The sequence below is a fragment of the Liolophura sinensis genome, chromosome 2 (genome assembly GCF_032854445.1).
Source record: "Liolophura sinensis isolate JHLJ2023 chromosome 2, CUHK_Ljap_v2, whole genome shotgun sequence".
NCBI classification, from domain to species: Eukaryota; Metazoa; Mollusca; class Polyplacophora; order Chitonida; family Chitonidae; genus Liolophura; species Liolophura sinensis.
In genome coordinates this window covers 22037342-22054818 of record NC_088296.1, presented here as the reverse complement: position 1 = coordinate 22054818, position 17477 = coordinate 22037342, and positions in this window count along the sequence as shown.

Here is a 17477-nt window from a genome sequence, read left to right as displayed (position 1 = left end):
ATGTGGTGAATAAACTGAATGAAATAAACTTAATGAAGGTGTGAGAAACCAGATAGTGGCCGGGAGAATATTGTATCTACCTGTATTTCGAAGCTGGGCGACTGGTGCAGGGAACTCAGTAGCTCCCGTCTTGTGACGGTCCACTAGTCCATAGTATATATCTCTAAGCTAACGGGCAACAGTGAGTCTTGGCGAAATGAAAATAGATAAACAAAAACATTCCAGCCCGCCATATAAAACAAATAGTGACTATTCTTTGTTGCAAATAATGAAACATTCATAATTAATAAATTGCCGTATTTACGAACAGATCTTTATTTAAAGCAATACACTTGCCCCCTCCGTTTCTTATACACAAATATGCAATTCTCCACAATGATGCGTTAGGTGCGTCAGGATAAATTTTATAGAGGTCTTCTCCATTTCCAAACCGTGTTACCTGTTGATGTTGTTATATTTGGTAATGACGTCACATTTGTTAAAAAAAATAAAAAACAAGAACAAAAAGAAACAAAACAAAACAAAAAAGCAACAAATTCCGAGTGTTACAAAATTGGTTACTGTGGTCTGTCTTCACTAAATTGAATAGGTCTCCGGGCCATTCTTTGGATAATATTTCCACCCCCACATTTTTCGATCGGTAAAAAGCTATACATATTTGTACAGTTAGTTTGCACACAAAGTAGATACGAATTTCTTTTCTAACAGAACTGCATGAAGGGGCATTGTCAGGATTAAAATCCACTTCTTCCAACGACCTGCCGGTTACCATGGTAACAAATGTCTCGGTTTTAGTGGCAGTAATTTATGAAAAAGTCGGGCTCATTCAATACGGCGACGCAACCGCAGAGAACTCGAGCAGATAAGACGATGTGCACAGTGTGATGATAATCTCTATGTATTAAAAAAGTAAATATGACCAAAATTCAGATTCAACACATTTGTTACCTTAAGAGGCCAAATTCGAGTGCAAATATATTTATTAAACATGTGTTACATCCCTATTTATACCATTATTACAGAAAGGCTGTGTATATACCAAAAGGCCGTAACAAATACCCATCCTACAAAAATATTTTCAAGTGTCTTTTTCTCTTTATGTAAAAAAATATTGAAGACCAAATTTCCAACTTTTGATACTCTTTCATGTGGGCTCCGTGTAATATTTATTTTTCCCCGCTTTAAGTATAACGTCACAGACAGCAGGTCAATGTGTCTTCACGACTTTATACACTTGTGGAACGTCATCAAGTAGTTTATGAATTGAAAAGTGATGATAAGAACAGTCAGGCAGAGAAGAAAGACGAAGGACCAACAGAAACAGTGTGTGCCTTGACATGAAGTTCCAGTAATAACGTTTCTGTCATATAGGTATCCAGTCATCATTTGCATTATTAGCTGACCGGCAGCCAATGTGAAGTAAAACGCAACAAATATTAGATTTAAGTTCGACCGCCCGTATTGGAACACCAGCACTAACACGGGAAGTTCGCATGCCGGACCCACAGCTATCCCACACAGAACCCCGATGATATAAACGGTGGTAGTACTAAGATAGCACAAACCGAGTATCAGTCCAAGAGCAAAACTGAAATACATGCTGAACAAAAGCCAAAAGGCAAATGTTTGAGATGCGACTTTATCAAATAACATACCGTAGACTACGCGAATGATCATTATACTCAAGGACATGGTGGTGATAATGTTAAATGACTCCTTCATCCCGATGGAACTGGTAATGAAGGTGATGTTATTGAGAACCGTGTACGCAGCTGAGGCGAAAACTGTGGATGCCCAAAATGTCATGTGAAAATACCTACACTTTATCATGTACTCAAGAGGTGTGTTTTCTTTTTTGTACTCCTTAAGATAGCTCTTTTCTTGCGACTTCTTGTCTTGCTTGTAGTTTCTTTGCGACTCCGTGTCTTGGTGGTCTTGCGACTCCCAGTCACGCTGGTAGTTCTTTTGCGACTCCGTGTCTTCGTGGTCTTGCGACTCCCCGTCTCGCTGGTAGTTTTCTAGCGACTCCGCGCTTTGGTGGTCGTGCGACTCCTCGATTCGCCGGTAGATTCCTTGGGACTCCGTGTCTTGGTGGTCGAGCGACTCCCCGTCACGCTGGTAGTTGTTTAGCGACTCCTTTTCTGTGTGACTTTCCTCATGCGACTGCCTATATCTGTAGTTCTCCAGTTCCCTGGCCGCGGGATACAACAATGGGTAAAACAAGCTGAGAAATACACCCGACACAATAGACATGGTGAAGAAAAACTTGGCTAAGTCGTTATGACAAATCAACTCCAGCAGGCCAGAGTAAGCTATCTTGCCGAAACAAACAGCTGAGCCGGTAAGTCCAATTATGGTTCCGACAAATCTTTTTGGTAAAATCCCAACAACAACGTTTCTCACCAAAGTCATTGTTACCACATTACTTAAAGCTGAAAGAAGGAAAGATAATATTTCAAATATTTTAAAAATTATTCTGGGCTTACAACATGACGTAAACCATAAGCACAAGTAAGTTCTTGTAGCCCATAAATACCGTAGGGTTCAATTTTAAACTCTTCACTTCTTTTCCCTCGCAAAATGTTAAGCCGTTTTACAAGTCACATCCGCCTTTACTTTGTTCCTGCGTATTACTTTTTTGTATGATTTATACACCCTGTGCATGAATATTTTACATATACGATGGAGGCTAGTAGTGTGCTGGAAGGAAACTAGGTCGAACCTGGGGTTTTGTTCTCATTACAGCTGAGGCCTATACAAGATAACCAGCACTTTCAAGTTTTGTATATTCCTGTGGAAAATTTGGCTATTTTTACTTACTTACACATGCATATCTGTATGACATAGATCCACACTGGCTGGGAGTGCATGAACTCGTTGTGTACAGCCGCAAGGCCAAATAGTGCGCTGGTGAGAGGTAGAGTGATCCAGGTAACGATGAATGTTGTAATGTACCCAAACTTAGAGCTGAGCAGGATTTCTAGGAACGCCAGACCAAATCCAACACAAATCATTGAGGCCAAAGCTTCAACTGCAGATACAAGGAACAACAACAACGACATGTAACTGGCAAACTTTGTGTGTTTGAATTTTATTTGTACTTTTTTCACTTTAACCTCCAAGTGCGAGTTTACACGGTAGTTACCAGCCATAAGATGATAAAAAGGTAAGTTCACCATTGAGAATAAAACCAGAGGAGAACGAAAGTGTGATTATAGATGACCTGTGAAATTCTTGTCAAGCTGTTCAGTTTGGGTTTTATTCTAACTGTTGGTGTAAATTCTTAAATACTAACAAACTCCACGCCCTAGAAAATGTCTGACTTTGGGAGGAAAATATAGATATCAACTCTTATTGTTTTCTTTTCTGATGTATTTTTTCATCGCGAATTATTAGACTTCGCCTTATCTCTAAATGTTACATCTTCTTGATATACTATTGTCTGGGATTGCCTTGTTGCTACATTATGCATTTCCCCATCATCACAGTATGAGAGTTGATGTTATCTCGCAGAGTTGGTGAGGTTGAAGTAGTGGAAGGGTGTGGAGATAGAGAGGGGAAGAGGGGGGTGGGGGTGGGGTGTAGTGATGGTGAGAAGGGGTATAAAATATATGTTCTCAACCTGACTGATTGCAACCTTTCATTGCCGGCTATTCTAACCCGCTGTTCGTGCTTACAACAAACCCCACTATGGCGGTGTGAAACTCTTAAACAAATTTACATATGGACGTGTACATACATGTATACTGTGGTAATATTACAATGAGTCTTACCTTGAGTTTGGGTAAAGTCGAACGTGTCTTTCAGTGGGACCGCATAAACGTTGAAGGACAGATCTATCCCGTTGATCATAGCACAGAACAAAGAGAAGATAACGCGGAGTCCAAGCAGAAACATCTGTCTCTCCATCGTAATCGTGGGGTAAGCACACGAAAACCGTTCAACAACGCTGTTTTGTCTTTTTTGAGATATTCTTGTATGTTGACACGCTTGGTTTGCCACGTCATTGACGACAACATTTACTTTATGTAAAAGCCGTTAGGCGTTGCGTATTTAAATATGACTGACCCTCACCAGGTAAAATACAAGGTCATACAAGCGCACTAACTCAACAAACAGACTGTGAAGGGGTATAACATTTTCTTACATTTACTTTCATCTAATGTATCCTTTCTGTTGCATGCCTTCGTGCAACTCTTTCTCAATCAAAACACCGCAAACAGATGTTGATATCACGTTTCTGACGTCCTGTCAACATCAATAAAGAAATAATGGAATGACAGCGGGTGAATTCGACTTGTGCACGCCAGCGCCGTGTAACATGAGACAGCAGGTAGCATATATTAACAATGTGGCATGACATCATGTTTTAAACTGAACTCTTGAATGCCTCACACACCTGGCAGCTAAACGTTCTGATGAGACATCAAACTGGTGGACCAGAGAAACGGGAGACTAATCATCACGTGGAAAATGTCACGTGGTGCTATCCTTCATGCAAGACCTGTTTTCCCCATACGTTGTGTACCCTGGTGTCGACTGTGCGTTCGTACGTGTTTCAAATATTTTAACCTGAAGTCAAATTTTGACCGAGTATAGATATTGCACTATTTTAATAAGCCTGTAAATAAGTGATGTGAGAAATTATGATATAGTACCCGTACTAACCTTTATTTACATCGGATAAAGCACGTGCTTTCGTGTGTCGAAGAAAAATCGGCTGTTCGTGATGTTGATTTTGTTAACAGGAGACTTTCATTGCTTTACCCCTTATACTTCTCCTCTGATCACCCTTAGACTGAAAGATTGCGCTGGGGCGCAATGGTCAACGCCGGTATTTCCGCAGAAAGATTGGCGCATGTCAATGCCTGGCTTGGTTTAAAGCTTCCACACACAGCGCCCGGGTTTCAATAGCGCCCGCATGAATTTTGAATCGGTTTCTTGGGTTTCGGGATGTTTACATTCACTAGAGTTACAGTAATGAATTTGGGCGAGTTACAGAACGCAAGAAGTTACAGTCCAATTTTAGTGCTTTGTTCGGTTAAAACTTTTCATTGATTCAAGCTTCCTGGCCATCTCTGAAATTATATGTAATATACAGTAAGAAACAAATCATATAATCCAGGTTGCCAGTCATTCATTCTTGCACCAACTATGTGTTCAAGGAAGTTTAGATCAAAATGCACTAAGTGGCCTAGCGGATAAGATGCTTGTCTTGTAGTTGAGCATATGAAATAACGATTCCTTCCCTAACTGTCATGTTAAAGATTTTATTGTCTGTATTGTTCTTACCGGCCGCCTAGGTGCTAATCTGGTCGTTTAGTTGCAAATCTGGCCGTTTAGGCACTCGTTTGGCCGTTTAGGCACTCGTCTGGCCGTATAGGCACTCGTCTAGCTGTATAGGCACTTGTCTGGCCGTTTATCGGCTTGCGTCGACGTTGGGGTTCTCGTATGACCTATAGGGGGATATTGTGAAAAATTCGTTTAAGATCACTTGCTTTCCACCAAATTGGAATTCACAATGAACCGGCTCTGCAATTGAAAATATGTGCTTTACGTGTGTGAAAGTTAGTCAGTGTCTCGCGAAAGAGACCGATCCTATTTTTTCCAAGGCGAATTTATTACAGCAAAGAACACTTTTGAGACGTAAAACTGATGAAAATTGGTACTTTCGAGGCCAAACAAAGGCCGGTGAAACAGGGCTTTTCACTACTTTTTCCTGGTGTGCATCCGCCACCATTCTCTAAACAACATGCAAATTTATACCTAGAATAAAGCTTTGAGGCTTCCCCTACAAAATGATACCACTTAAAAGTAGAGAAAATTGACATGGGACACCCTAGGAATCAATAGTAAACATATCTTAAATAGCAGGGGATTATATGCGACCCGTAAGCATTAAATAGGACTTTAGCCACATCTGCATGAGGGGCCTTGAACCCAGGGGTGTATGAAAACTGATGTACCCCCTGTTTTGTAAGTGTGGAATTTCAACCATCAGTACAGTTTATAGTCGTTACCTACATTATATCATGAATTGCCCATAACTACATCTGAAGTACCATCAAAATGCTAGGCCTAGCAGTAGTTATTTTTTATACTGTATTTATATATATATATATATATATATATATATATATATATATATATTTATATATATATATATATATATATATATATATATATATATATGTAAGACGAGGGAGTCGTTTCTTAACTGAGGCGTGTTAAGGCCTACTCAAGAATATTTCTCTGATGTTTAAATATATAGAGCATAGTTTAATATACCATTATAGCGCATTTTTCTTTAAAACTCAGCCTTATGACCTTTAGAGATTAAGAAAACAGGCTTTGCTCTGCTCTCTGTTTATCACCAGTTAATCTCTATCGACTCCGAGGTAAAAAGTTTAATAATTTTGAAACGTATGAGACCGATATTTACCTCAATATTTTGGAGACAACACCACAGAAATATCGATTTATTCACATATATACGGTGAAATCATCAAATATTCCTTCAGAATCAGCAATACCATTTGTGAGAGAGAGTTTCAGGGTGAATAACTCTGGGCCGGTTTTTGACACGACTATACACGGTGAACAATCTTTAGCAATTTAGAAATATTACGACAGGTATAGGTGCTGGAATTTCTACCTAACTGAGAAGTAACACATATAGCCACAGTAATCCTCTGTGCCTTGTTTTGATCTTGTCTTTGCCTTGATCTTGCCTTTGCCCCTGTCTTGACTGTCGTAGACTTCCAGGACCATCTGTCCCGCGCCATGATCGATACCCTTTTATAGCGCGTAGACAGCAGGCTGGCCTAACCACCAAAAATCCTACATTTTGATTGGCTGACGTGAATTGAGCCAATAATGAATTGAAACCAATATGGCCAAAATAGCGTAATTTTCCCCATGCCAACATAAAGAAAAGCCCTGTAATTTCTATCAAATAGTGAAATAGTATCTGTGTTATTAATTTGAAGAACACAGATACTATAAAACCTACTCTTTCTAACGACACCAACATAACACATGAACCGTTTCATAATTATTAAAATCCTTGATTCTAAAGCCTCCTATCTGAAATGCTGAACATCATGGCGGACTTTACAAACCGCGACGAAGTGACTGGAATCATTTCGGTCGGAAATAAATACCCAGATTAAGGTAAAACCATAGAAACTCCAACAATTTATACCTGTTTCATAAACTGTGGGCTCTAAATCAATATTGAGTACATTTTTATACCAACATTCTGTGACAATCGGTCAATGAAATTTGACTGTTGTTTTTGTAATCAGTCGTCAACAACACATACCTCTATCAAAAATAACCACGTCTTCTTATATTTTATTTTCGTTAACAATAAAATGTTAAACATGCATAAGACATGTAGGAGGACTAACAGTTCAATGTCCAATATATATATCTAGGTCTAATGTTCGATTGTGGTGATTGCTTGTCTCTGATTCGATCAGGCGATACGAGTGTTGCTCTGAATATTCATGCAGTATTGTGTTATTGTTTTAGAAGTTAAAAGCAGAGGTACAGAAAAGCTGCTGCAGTGGACAGTTATTTATGAATATTTTGCGCCATTTCCGTGTTGTTGTTGTTGGTCTAATACAGATCATGTATTTCATGTGAAATACTCAGAACAGTCAGGTAATCACAGTTACACTTCCAATGTATCAGACAACCAGGTTACTTTCAGGTAACACCAATCAATCTGATATGAATAAGAGATTATCCATGTGTTTACGTCAAAGTATATACAAAAAAAATTGTTTGCTGAAAATATGTGGTGAATAAACTGAATGAAATAAACTTAATGAAGGTGTGAGAAACCAGATAGTGGCCGGGAGAATATTGTATCTACCTGTATTTCGAAGCTGGGCGACTGGTGCAGGGAACTCAGTAGCTCCCGTCTTGTGACGGTCCACTAGTCTATAGTATATATTTCTAAACTGACGGGCAACAGTGAGTCTTGGCGAAATGAAAATAGATAAACAAAAACATTCCAGCCCGCCATATAAAACAAATCGTGACTGTTCTTTGTTGCAAATAATCAAACATTTATAATTCATAAATTGCCGTATTTACGAATAGGTCTTTATTTAAAGCAATACACTTGCCCCCTCCGTTTCTTATACACAAATATGGAATTCTCCACAATGATGCGTTAGGTGCGTCAGGACAAATTTTATATTGAACTTCTCCATTTCCAAACCGTGTTACCTGTTGATGTTTTTATATTTGATAATGGCCTGACAAAATAGTTCAGGCCATTACTGTGATCTGTCTTCACCAAATTGAAGAGGTCTCCGGGCCATTCTTTGGATAATATTTCCACACCCACATTTTCGATCGGTGAAAAGCTATACATATTTGTACAGTTAGTTTGCACACAAAGTAGATACGAATTTCTTTTCTAACAGAACTGCATGAAGGGGCATTGTCAGGATTAAAATCTACTCCGGCCAACGACCTGCCGGTTACCATGGTAACAAATGTCTCGGTTTTAGTGGCAGTAATTTATGAAGAAGTCGGGCCCGGTCGATACGGCGACGCAACCGCAGAGAACTCGAGCAGATACGACGATGCAGATCAGCACAGTGTGATGATAATCTCTATGTATTAAAAAAGTAAATATGACCAGAATTCAGATTCAACACATTTGTTACCTTAACAGGGCAAATTCGAGTGCAAATATATTTATTAAACATGTGTTACATCCCTATTTATACCATTATTACAAAAAGACTGTGTTTATACCAAAAGGCCGTAACAAATACCCATCCTACAAAAATATTTTCAAGTGTCTTTTTCTCTTTATATAAAAAAATATTGAAAACCACATTTACAACTAACTTTTGATACTCTTTCATGTGGTCTTTGTGTAATATTTATTTTTCCCCGCTTTAAGTATAACGTCAGATAACGTCAAGGAACAACAACAGCGACATGTAACTGGCAAACTTTGTGTGTTTGAATTTTATTTGTACTTTTTTCACTTTAACCTCCAAGTGCGAGTTTACACGGTAGTTACCAGCCATAAGATGATAAAAAGGTAAGTTCATCATTGAGAATAAAACCAGAGGAGAACGAAAGTGTGATTATAGATGACCTGTGAAATTCTTGTCAAGCTGTTCAGTTTGGGTTTTATTCTAACTGTTGGTGTAAATTCTTAAATACTAACAAACTCCACGCCCTAGAAAATGTCTGACTTTGGGAGGAAAATATAGATATCAACTCTTATTGTTTTCTTTTCTGATGTATTTTTTCATCGCGAATTATTAGACTTCGCCTTATCTCTAAATGTTACATCTTCTTGATATACTATTGTCTGGGATTGCCTTGTTGCTACATTATGCATTTCCCCATCATCACAGTATGAGAGTTGATGTTATCTCGCAGTGTTGGTGAGGTTGAAGTAGTGGAAGGGTGTGGAGATAGAGAGGGGAAGAGGGGGGTGGGGGTGGGGTGTAGTGATGGTGAGAAGGGGTATAAAATATATGTTCTCAACCTGACTGATTGCAACCTTTCATTGCCGGCTATTCTAACCCGCTGTTCGTGCTTACAACAAACCCCACTATGGCGGTGTGAAACTCTTAAACAAATTTACATATGGACGTGTACATACATGTATACTGTGGTAATATTACAATGAGTCTTACCTTGAGTTTGGGTAAAGTCGAACGTGTCTTTCAGTGGGACCGCATAAACGTTGAAGGACAGATCTATCCCGTTGATCATAGCACAGAACAAAGAGAAGATAACGCGGAGTCCAAGCAGAAACATCTGTCTCTCCATCATAATCGTGGGGTAAGCACACGAAAACCGTTTAACAACGCTGTTTTGTCTTTTTTGAGATATTCTTGTATGTTGACACGCTTGGTTTGCCAGGTCATTGACGACAACATTTACTTTATGTAAAAGCCGTTAGGCGTTGCGTATTTAAACATGACTGACCCTCACCAGGTAAAATACAAGGTCATACAAGCCCACTAACTCAACAAACAGACTGTGAAGGGGTATAACATTTTCTTACATTTACTTTCATCTAATGTATCCTTTCTGTTGCATGCCTTCGTGCAACTCTTTCTGAATCAAAACACCGCAAACAGATGTTGATATCACGTTTCTGACGTCCTGTCAACGTCAATAAATAAATAATGGAATGACAGCGGGTGAATTCGACTTGTGCACGCCAGCGCCGTGTAACATGAGACAGCAGGTAGCATATATTAACAATGTGGCATGACGTCATGTTTTAAACTGAACTCTTGAATGCCTCACACACCTGGCAGCTAAACGTTCTGATGAGACATCAAACTGGTGGACCAGAGAAACGGGAGACTAATCATCACGTGGAAAATGTCACGTGGTTCTTTCCTTCATGTAAGACCTGTTTTCCCCATTCATTGTGTACCTTGGTGTCGACTGTGCGTTCGTACTTGTTTCAAATATTTTAATCCGAAGTCAAATTTTGACCGAGTATAGATATTGCACTATTTTAATAAGCTTGTAAATAGGTGAAGTGAGAAATTATGATATAGTACCCGTACTAACCTTTATTTACATCGGATAAAGCACGTGCTTTCGTGTGTCGAAGAAAAATCGGCTGTTCGCCATGTTGATTTTGTTAACAGGAGACTTTCATTGCTTTACCCCTTACACTTCTCCTCTGATCACCTTTAGACTGAAAGATTGCGCTGGGGCGCAATGGTCAACGCCGGTATTTCCGCAGAAAGATTGGCGCATGTCAATGCCTGGCTTGGTTTAAAGCTTCCACACACAACGCCCGGGTTTCATTAGCGCCCGCATGAATTTTGAATCGGTTTCTTGGGTTTCGGGATGTTTACATTAACTAAAGTTACAGTAATGAATTTGGGCGAGTTACAGAACGCAAGAAGTTACAGTCCAATTTTAGTGCTTTGCTCGGTTAAAACTTTTGATTGATTCAAACTTCCTAGCCATCTCTGAAATTATATGTAATATACAGTAAGAAACAAATCATATAATCCAGGTTGCGAGTTATTCATTCGTGCACCAACTATGTGTTCTAGGAAGTTTAAGATCAAAATGCACTTAGTGGCTTAGCGGATAAGATGCTTGTCCTGTAGTTGAACATATGAAATAACGATTCCTTCCCTAACTGTCATGTTAAAGATTTCATTGTCTGTATTGTTCTTACCGGCCGCCTAGGTGCGTGCTAATCTGGTCGTTTAGTTGCCAATCTGGCCGCTTAGGCACTCGTTTGGCTGTTTAGGCACTCGTCTGGCCGTATACGCACTCGTCTAGCTGTATAGGCACTCGTCTGGCCGTTTATCGGCTTGCGTCGACGTTTGGGTTCTCGTATGATCTATAGGGGGATATTGTGAAAAATTCGTTTAAGATAACTTGCTTTCCACCAAACTGGAATTCTCAATGAACCGGCTCTGCAATTGAAAAAATGTGCTTTACGTGTGTGAAAGTTAGTCAGTGTCTCGCGAAAGAGACCGATCCTATTTTTTCCAAGGCGAATTTATTACAGCAAAGAAGACTTTTGAGACGTAAAACTGATGAAAATTGGTACTTTCGAGGCCAAACAAAGGCCGGTGAAACAGGACTTTTCACTACATTTTCCTGGTGTGCATCCGCCACCATTCTCTAAACAACATGCAAATTTATACCTAGAATAAAGCTTTGAGGCCTCAGCTACAAAATGATACCACTTAAAAGTAGAAAAAATTGACATGGGACACCCTAGGAATCAATAGTAAACATATCTTAAATAGCAGGGGATTATATGCGACCCGTAGGCATTAAATACGACTTTAGCCACATCTGCATGAGGGGCCTTGAACCCAGGGGTGTATGAAAACTGATGTACCCCCTGTTTTGTAAGTGTGGAATTTCAACCATCAGTACAGTTTATGGTCTATTACCCGTTACCTACATTATATCATGACTTGCCCATAACTACATTTGAAGTACCATCAAACTGCCAGGCCTAGCAGTAGTTACTTTTTATACTGACTTACCTTTAACAACATGTCACAAATGTACTACAGGTATTGTGCTCAGGTTAGGTATATATATATATATATATATATATATATATATATATATATATATATATATATATATATATATATATATATATATATATATATATATATAAATATATATATATATATGTAAGACGAGGGAGTCGTTTCTTAACTGAGGCGTATTAAGGCGTACTCAAAAATATTTCTCTTATGTTTAAATATATAGAGCATAGCTTAATATACCATTATAGCGCATTTTTCTTTAAAACTCAGCCTTATGACCTTTAGAGATTAAGAAAACAGGCTTTGCTCTGCTCTCTGTTTATCACCAGTTAATCTCTATCGACTCCGAGGTAAAACGTTTAATAATTTTGAAACGTATGAGACCGATATTTACCTCAAGTATTTTGGAGACAACACCACAGAAATATCGATTTATTCACATATATACGGTCAAATCATCAAATATTCCTTCAGAATCAGCAATACCATTTGTGAGAGAGAGTTTCAGGGTGAATAACTCTGGGCCGGTTTTTGACACGACTATACACGGTGAACAATCTTTAGCAATTTAGAAATATTACGACAGGTATAGGTGCTGGAATTTCTACCTAACTGAGAAGTAACACATATAGCCACAGTAATCCTCTGTGCCTTGTTTTGATCTTGTCTTTGCCTTGATCTTGCCTTTGCCCCTGTCTTGACTGTCGTAGACTTCCAGGACCATCTGTCCCGCGCCATGATCTATACCCTTTTATAGCGCGTAGACAGCAGGCTGTCCTAACCACCAAAAATCCTACATTTTGATTGGCTGACGTGAATTGAGCCAATAATGAATTGAAACCAATATGGCCAAAATAGCGTAATTTTCCCCATGCCAACATAAAGAAAAGCCGTGTAATTTCTATCAAATAGTGAAATAGTATCTGTGTTATTAATTTGAAGAACAGATACTATAAAACCTACTCTTTCTAACGACACCAACATAACACATGAACCGTTTCATAATTATTAAAATCCTTGATTCTAAAGCCTCCTATCTGAAATGCTGAACATCATGGCGGATTTTACAAACCACGACGAAGTGACTGAAATATCCAGATTAAGGTAAAACCATAGAAACTCCAACAATTTATACCTGTTTCATAAACTGTGGGCTCTAAATCAATATTGAGTACATTTTAATACCAGAATTCTGGGACAATCGGTCAATGAAATTTGACTGTTGTTGCTGTAATCAGTCGTCAACAACACATACCTCTATCAAAAATAACCACGTGAAACTCTTCTTATATTTAATTTTCCTTAACAATAATATGTTAAACATGCATAAGACATGTAGGAAAACTCACAGTTCAATGTCCAATAAAAATCTCTAGGTCTAATGTTCGATAGTGGTGATTGCTTGTCTCTGATTCTATCAGGCGATACGAGTGTTGCTCTGAATATTCATGCAGTATTCTGTTATTGTTTTAGAAGTTAAAAGCAGAGGTACAGAAAAGCTGCTGCAGTGGACAGTTATTTATGAATATTTTGCGCCATTTCCGTGTTGTGGTTGTTGGTGTAATACAGATCATGTATTTCATGTGAAATACTCAGAACAGTCAGGTAATCACAGTTACACTTCCAATGTAACAGACAACCAGGTTACTTTCAGGTAACACCAATCAATCTGATATGAATAAGAGATTATCCATGTGTTTATGTCAAAGTATATACAAATAAAATTGTTTGCTGAAAATATGTGGTGAATAAACTGAATGAAATAAACTTAATGAAGGTGTAAGAAACCGGATAGTGCTGGGGAGAATATTGTATCTTCCTGTATTCCGACGCTGGACGATTGGTGCAGGGAACTCCGCAGCTCCCATCTTGTCACGGTCCACTAGTCCATAGTATATATCTCTAAGCTAACGGGCAACAGTGAGTCTTGGCGAAATGAAAATAGATAAACAAAAACATTCCAGCCCGCCATATAAAACAAATAGTGACTATTCTTTGTTGCAAATAATGAAACATTCATAATTAATAAATTGCCGTATTTACGAACAGATCTTTATTTAAAGCAATACACTTGCCCCCTCCGTTTCTTATACACAAATATGCAATTCTCCACAATGATGCGTTAGGTGCGTCAGGATAAATTTTATAGAGGTCTTCTCCATTTCCAAACCGTGTTACCTGTTGATGTTGTTATATTTGGTAATGACGTCACATTTGTTAAAAAAATAAAAAACAAGAACAAAAAGAAACAAAACAAAACAAAAAAAGCAACAAATTCCGAGTGTTACAAAATTGATTACTGTGGTCTGTCTTCACTAAATTGAATAGGTCTCCGGGCCATTCTTTGGATAATATTTCCACCCCCACATTTTTCGATCGGTAAAAAGCTATACATATTTGTACAGTTAGTTTGCACACAAAGTAGATACGAATTTCTTTTCTAACAGAACTGCATGAAGGGGCATTGTCAGGATTAAAATCCACTCCTTCCAACGACCTGCCGGTTACCATGGTAACAAATGTCTCGGTTTTAGTCGCAGTAATTTATGAAAAAGTCGGGCTCATTCAATACGGCGACGCAACCGCAGAGAACTCGAGCAGATAAGACGATGCAGATCAGCACAGTGTGATGATAATCTCTATGTATTAAAAAAGTAAATATGACCAAAATTCAGATTCAACACATTTGTTACCTTAAGAGGCCAAATTCGAGTGCAAATATATTTATTAAACATGTGTTACATCCCTATTTATACCATTATTACAGAAAGGCTGTGTATATACCAAAAGGCCGTAACAAATACCCATCCTACAAAAATATTTTCAAGTGTCTTTTTCTCTTTATGTAAAAAAATATTGAAGACCAAATTTCCAACTTTTGATACTCTTTCATGTGGGCTCCGTGTAATATTTATTTTTCCCCGCTTTAAGTATAACGTCACAGACAGCAGGTCAATGTGTCTTCACGACTTTATACACTTGTGGAACGTCATCAAGTAGTTTATGAATTGAAAAGTGATGATAAGAACAGTCAGGCAGAGAAGAAAGACGAAGGACCAACAGAAACAGTGTGTGCCTTGACATGAAGTTCCAGTAATAACGTTTCTGTCATATAGGTATCCAGTCATCATTTGCATTATTAGCTGACCGGCAGCCAATGTGAAGTAAAACGCAACAAATATTAGATTTAAGTTCGACCGCCCGTATTGGAACACCAGCACTAACACGGGAAGTTCGCATGCCGGACCCACAGCTATCCCACACAGAACCCCGATGATATAAACGGTGGTAGTACTAAGATAGCACAAACCGAGTATCAGTCCAAGAGCAAAACTGAAATACATGCTGAACAAAAGCCAAAAGGCAAATGTTTGAGATGCGACTTTATCAAATAACATACCGTAGACTACGCGAATGATCATTATACTCAAGGACATGGTGGTGATAATGTTAAATGACTCCTTCATCCCGATGGAACTGGTAATGAAGGTGATGTTATTGAGAACCGTGTACGCAGCTGAGGCGAAAACTGTGGATGTCCAAAATGTCATGTGAAAATACCTACACTTTATCATGTACTCAAGAGGTGTGTTTTCTTTTTTGTACTCCTTAAGATAGCTCTTTTCTTGCGACTTCTTGTCTTGCTTGTAGTTTCTTTGCGACTCCGTGTCTTGGTGGTCTTGCGACTCCCAGTCACGCTGGTAGTTCTTTTGCGACTCCGTGTCTTCGTGGTCTTGCGACTCCACGTCTCGCTGGTAGTTTTCTAGCGACTCCGCGCTTTGGTGGTCGTGCGACTCCTCGATTCGCCGGTAGATTCCTTGCGACTCCGTGTCTTGGTGGTCGAGCGACTCCCCGTCACGCTGGTAGTTGTTTAGCGACTCCTTTTCTGTGTGACTTTCCTCATGCGACTGCCTATATCTGTAGTTCTCCAGTTCCCTGGCCGCGGGATACAACAATGGGTAAAACAAGCTGAGAAATACACCCGACACAATAGACATGGTGAAGAAAAACTTGGCTAAGTCGTTATGACAAATCAACTCCAGCAGGCCAGAGTAAGCTATCTTGCCGAAACAAACAGCTGAGCCGGTAAGTCCAATTATGGTTCAGACAAATCTTTTTGGTAAAATCCCAACAACAACGTTTCTCACCAAAGTCATTGTTACCACATTACTTAAAGCTGAAAGAAGGAAAGATAATATTTCAAATATTTTAAAAATTATTCTGGGCTTACAACATGACGTAAACCATAAGCACAAGTAAGTTCTTGTAGCCCATAAATACCGTAGGGTTCAATTTTAAATTCTTCACTTCTTTTCCCTCGTAAAATGTTAAGCCGTTTTACAAGTCACATCTGCCTTTACTTTGTTCCTGCGTATTACTTTTTTGTATGATTTATACACCCTGTGCATGAATATTTTACATATACGATGGAGGCTAGTAGTGTGCTGGAAGGAAACTAGGTCGAACCTGGGGTTTTGTTCTCATTACAGCTGAGGCCTATACAAGATAACCAGCACTTTCAAGTTTTGTATATTCCTGTGGAAAATTTGGCTATTTTTACTTACTTACACATGCATATCTGTATGACATAGATCCACACTGGCTGGGAGTGCATGAACTCGTTGTGTACAGCCGCAAGGCCAAATAGTGCGCTGGTGAGCGGTAGAGTGATCCAGGTAACGATGAATGTTGTAATGTACCCAAACTTAGAGCTGAGCAGGATTTCTAGGAACGCCAGACCAAATCCAACACAAATCATTGAGGCCAAAGCTTCAACTGCAGATACAAGGAACAACAACAAGGACATGTAACTGGCAAACTTTGTGTGTTTGAATTTTATTTGTACTTTTTTCACTTTAACCTCCAAGTGCGAGTTTACACGGTAGTTACCAGCCATAAGATGATAAAAAGGTAAGTTCACCATTGAGAATAAAACCAGAGGAGAACGAAAGTGTGATTATAGATGACCTGTGAAATTCTTGTCAAGCTGTTCAGTTTGGGTTTTATTCTAACTGTTGGTGTAAATTCTTAAATACTAACAAACTCCACGCTCTAGAAAATGTCTGACTTTGGGAGGAAAATATAGATATCAACTTTTATTGTTTTCTATTCTGATGTATTTTTTCATCGCGAATTATTAGACTTCGCCTTATCTCTAAATGTTACATCTTCTTGATATACTATTGTCTGGGATTGCCTTGTTGCTACATTATACATTTCCCCATCATCACAGTATGAGAGTTGATGTTATCTCGCAGTGTTGGTGAGGTTGATGTAGTGGAAGGGTGTGGAGATAGAGAGGGGAAGAGGGGGGTGGGGGTGGGGTGTAGTGATGGTGAGAAGGGGTATAAAATATATGTTCTCAACCTGACTGATTGCAACCTTTCATTGCCGGCTATTCTAACCCGCTGTTCGTGCTTACAACAAACCCCACTA